Source organism: Nicotiana tabacum, chromosome 5 (genome assembly GCF_000715075.1).
Source record: "Nicotiana tabacum cultivar K326 chromosome 5, ASM71507v2, whole genome shotgun sequence".
Taxonomy (NCBI): Eukaryota; Viridiplantae; Streptophyta; class Magnoliopsida; order Solanales; family Solanaceae; genus Nicotiana; species Nicotiana tabacum.
Window position 1 is genome coordinate 14,286,512 of NC_134084.1, and position 5,604 is coordinate 14,292,115.

Here is a 5,604-nt window from a genome sequence, read left to right on the forward strand (position 1 = left end):
GGTACTCAGGTCTCCAAAGAAAGTGCATCCCAATTCGAGCAAAAGTTGTTGAAATTTCAAAAGGAACTTGATCAAGTTCGAAACTTGGCAAATGTGTCATTTTCCCTCACTACCGCAGATATCAACCCCACACCTCCACAAAATACCCCAAAACCACAAAACCACCCCGCTCCTCACCACCACTGCAATACTTGCCACACATCCAACAATACTCCGCTGCTCATCCCTGAACCTTTGAATTCCACAAATGACCATTTCCATGCCCACCATAACACCCCTATCTATGTGGAGACCATGCCATAGCAACGCTTATAATGAGTGGTTGAACTCTTCCGATATTATCACCCTTTAAATCCGGCAAAGGTATATTTGCGATAAAACAAGCCGATCAACGACGTAGTTGAAGGTTCCGTGCCTTTCCCTCTTGAGTTGTCCGCTCAAGGGTACTAGTCTAAAACCCCCATAGAATCCTTACTCTGTTTAATTGTGCATGCATCATGGTCAAACCTAGCCGAGTAAGTTATGTTGTCTGCATAATGACTCTTTAAGATGGCCTTGTCCAAAGTCCACTAGGTTTCCCTAAAACCCAAACGGACACTATCACGTTTTATGCATTTATTTGGAGAACTAAATGCTTTTATGCCAATTATTGATATTTAAATAGTCAAGTCTGGTGGGGGTAGGGTCTTAACCCTTTTGTTTTGCAGAAAATGTAGAATGAGGTCCCAACTTCGGTATGGTTAGCATACCCTCACTCTTGCTAGACTGGTGGAGGAGTCTTCCATAAAATGACCAAATCAACGAGTAGAAAGAGAGGGCCACCAAAGCTAGCGAAAAATTAGAATATCTGGAGTACAGTCTGCTGGAATTGGAAGGGAAAGTGAGGAAGGGAGTCACTGACTGCCAAAACGCTGAAGGAAACGAAGGAGAACACATGGCAATGACATTTCTACTGGTGAACCTACACGAGCTGGAGTATTTGATTAACGAGAGCATTCAACCTGAGGAAGGCCCTTCTAGGACCAAATAGATAGAAATCTTTCTTTTTTGCTTTAAGAAATGTAATAAGGACAATGACCACTAGTGACATTTTATTCCTTGTTATTTAGTGTCGTTTTGGGATTCGTCTACTTTTATCAATAAAATGAGGCATTTAGCATTCTAAGTTCTCCAAATCAATTTTTCTCTAGGCCTACCTGGGGCACAACGAGGCTCCCAAATTAGGACACGATTTACATTCTTGCACTGTGTGTTTAAATATCACAACATCTTTTCCTTATAATCCTCACTAACTTGTTAACTTTTATTTTATTTTTCATTTTTATTCCCCTCCCCAAAGGTTAGTTCATGTACTCTAGCATCGTCATCATATTCCACAAGATCAAAGGGCCCTCCACCAACTCCTTATCCTAGTCCTAGCAGAAGCAGGACAAAAGGAAAGATGGAAGATTTGAATAACACCAGAAAGGAAAACTCAACTAAACAGGTAGAGGTCGCTCATGGTACTCAGGTCACCAAAGAAAGTGCATCCCAATTCGAGCAAAAGTTGTTGAAATTTCAAAAGGAACTTGATCAAGTTCGGAACTTTGCAAATGTGTCATTTTCCCTCACTACCGCAGATATCAACCCCAGACCTCCTCAAAATACCCCAAAACCCCAAAACCACCCCGCTCCTCACCACCACTGCAATACTTGCCACACATCCAACAATACTCCGCTGCTCATCCCTAAACCTTTGAATTCTACTAATGACCATTTCCACGCCCACCATAACACCCCTCTCTATGTGGAGACCATGCCACACTCTACCCAACCCATCTCAAGCACACCCAAGTCTGATGATAAAGACTCACTCATCAGGAACCTGGCTGCGGAACTCAAGAAATTGACTAGTCGAATTCAGGGTGTCGAAGGAAGTAAGAGGATTGAATGGTTGAACTACGAAGATCTTTGCATACAACCGGATGTCGAACTTCCTGAGGGGTACAAACCTCCTAAGTTCGAGATGTTTGATGGTACAGGGGATCCGAGAGTCCACTTGAGAACATACTGCGACAAGCTGGTCGGAGTAGTGAAGGACGAAAGGATTCACATGAAGATTTTCATGAGAAGTTTGAGAAGAGATGCTCTGTCTTGGTACATTAGCCAAGAACTGAAGAAATGGTCGAACTGGGTGAGTATGGCGTCTGACTTTATTGACGGGTTCAGGTTCAACACAGAAAATACGCCAGATGTGTTCTACATCTAGAATTTAAAGAAGAAGCCCACAGAAACATTTTGCGAGTACGCTACTCGTTGGAGATTAGAAGCCGCTAAGGTCAGACCGACTTTAGAAGAAGAACAAATGAACAAGTTTTTCATCCGGGCTCAAGACCCGCAGTACTATGAAAGGATGATGTTGATTGAGAGCCAGAAATTTTCCAACATCATCAAGCTAGGGGAAAGGATCGAGGAAGGCATCAAAAGTGGTATGGTTACAAACTTTGAAGCTTTGCAAGCTACCAATAAGGCTTTACAGTCTGGTGGTACGTCCAAGAAAAGGGACGTAGGTGCCGTAATGGTTTCACAAAGAGCCAAATCTCCTATCAAATACCAAGCCTATCCGATACCTCCACTCACATATCAGCCTACCCCGAATTACCAAGCACCCTCATCCTCTTACTAAACTCCACCACCTACTTACCATTCACACCCACCTCCTACATATCAACCTACTTCACCCAGATATTCCAAACCCGCACATGTCTACCAAGCCTACAATGCTCAGCCATCCCACTATCAATCACCTCCCACACGTCAAAACCTTTCTACACCTCGACCAAATTTCAACCGCAGACCCCCCAAACAGTATACCGCCATTGCTGAGCCGATTGACCAGCTGTACGAAAAGCTCAAAAATATTGGTTATATCACCCTTATACCTACTATAACCCCTGAAAACCCTTTTGAATGGGTCAATCCAAATAAATCATGTGCATACCATTCCGGCATGAAAGGGCATACTATTGATGAATGCCGCTCTCTGAAAGACAAGATCCAAACTTTGATTGATAACAAGATCATTGTGGCAAAGGAGCCTACTCCGTACGTCCGCAACAACCCTCTGCCGGACCATAAGGGTGGAGGTGTTCACATGATTGAAATAAAGGATGATTGGGATCCCAAAGAATCGATCGGTTTAATCACAGAAGGTAACGAACTAAAAAAGCCAATAGTCACCCTTAATCCAATTGTAGTCCAGACTCAGCCTTCTAGGGATGCCAAGGTAAACATGTCTGTACCACTTGGGTTTGAAACACCACCCCTGCAAAGATGCCAACACCAATTGAGGTCGAGTTTGGGTCTCCAATAAATGCACCCGCACCATTTGAAGTTGCATTTTTACCCTCCAAAATACATGCTCTGTTCAGAGTAAAGGTGCCCATTCCAGTAGCAATGTCGGCCGTAACACCGTTCCATACAAATGCCATACCTTGGGATTACACAGTCGAGGCAAGAAGGAAAGGGAAAGCCAAGTTAGGGAAAAAAGTTGCTGCATAGGGTATGACAAGAACCAGCAGGGTTTATACTCTGAAGCATTTAGCTGAGTCGAGTAAGCAGGCCTCTGGTCGTCCGACCATCACTGAAATCGGGCCCGATGATCTCTGGAGAAAGATACAAGCCAAGAAATACTCAATCATTGATCAGCTGAACAAAACACCGGCACAGATTTCTATCCTAGATTTGCTTCAAAGTTCCGATGCACATAAGAATGCCTTGTTGAAGGTGCTGAGTGAGGCATATGTACCAAGCAACATCATCGGAGGAGAAATGGCAAACATGGTAGGGCAGGTATTGGAAAGTCACAAGATCACTTTTCATGAAGATGAGCTGAAACAAGAAGGGTTAAGTCACAACAAAGCGTTGCACATCACCGTGCAATGCGAAGATTATTTTATCACTAGGATCCTGATTGATGGAGGGTCCAGCCTCAATATTCTGCCTTTCGAGGTTAAGCTCTACCTCCATTTGCATTTTCTTGCATTGCATAAGGCTACTATTCTACCTTCCGAGACTAAGCACTATCTCCATCTGCATTTTCTTGCATTGCATAAGGCTACTATTCTGCCTTCTGAGGTTAAGCTCTACCTCCATTTGCATTGCATAAGGCTACTATTCTGCCTTCCGAGGTTAAGCTCTACCTCCATTTGCATTTTCATACATTGCATAAGGCTACTATTCTGCCTTCCGAGACTATGCACTGTCTCCATCTGCATTTCTTGCATTGCATAAGGCTACCATTCTACCTTCCGAGACTAAGCACTATCTCCATCTACATTCTCCGCTACCATTCTGCCTTCTGAGGTTAAGCTCTACCTCCATCTACATGGCTGAAAGATCGCCGCTTTATGTTACTTCTTGCATGGCTGAAATATCACCACTTTGTTTACATCCTGCATGGCTGAAAGATCGCCACTTTATTTACTTTTTTCATGGTTGAAAGATCGCCACTTCATTTACATCTTGCATGGCTGAAAGATCGCCACTTTATTTACTTCTTGCATGGCTTAGAGATCGCCGCTTTATGTTACTTCTTGCATGGCTGAAATATCGCGACTTTATTTACATCCTGCATCGGCTGAAAGATCGCCACTCTATTTATACATGCATCGGCTGAAAGATTGCCACTTCATACACATCATGGGCTGAAAGATCGCCAATTTGTCCAAAGGCGTCATTGTTAGGAGGCACCATTTTCATAGCCCGAGAATGCCATGCCATGGCCTGATGACCCCTTTTATCTTTTGCATATCATTATTCAAAGGCATCATAGTTCGGAGGCAGTATTCTCATAGCCCGAGAGCATCATTTCATGGCCTGCGAGTCCTTTATTATATGCTTCATGGCCCAGGACGTCATGGTATGAGGACGCCATCCTAATCGTCCAAAGACAACATTCATGGTCCGACGGGAACTTGCATCATGTTTAAATTTCCGCATAATATATCACTTAATTACAGGTAAACCGGCGATCAACGACCGTCTCAGCAGGAACAATCCCGCTCCAGTTCTCGCGACCTTATTAGACCTTAATCGTTCATCCCATTGCGTCCGTTCTTGAAAAAACTCCATCGGTATACTCCGCCGACGGATCCTGAACTACATATGGCCTGATTCCTGTAAGACCAGGGATATGTAGGCAGCTCAGGAAACAGAGCACGGTCAACCTCTTCAAACCATTTTGTTCAGTCAAAATTGGCCATCATATCTTTACCCGAGAACTCTTTCATCCTCCCCGGGTAAAGAGGGGCAGCTGTTGATACCCAATTTTTCCCTGTATGTTTATATGCAAAATACCTTTCAAAATAGCATGTATATATGTATATAAGTATGTCCCAAGGGTATTGGAAAAAAACTGAATCTAAATATTGAAGATGACGTGTCATGACACATGGACTGGTCAAAAGGTCAAAACGCAGTAAATAGCCAAGAGGCACGGGAGACAACAGATATGAGGAGAAGAAAACAACATAGGTGTGGACCGTTACTCAAATAGGTACGAGTCTCGTACCTATTCAAGTCATTTAAAGACTGAAGATCGGAAGAAGTTGAAGATACGAATCT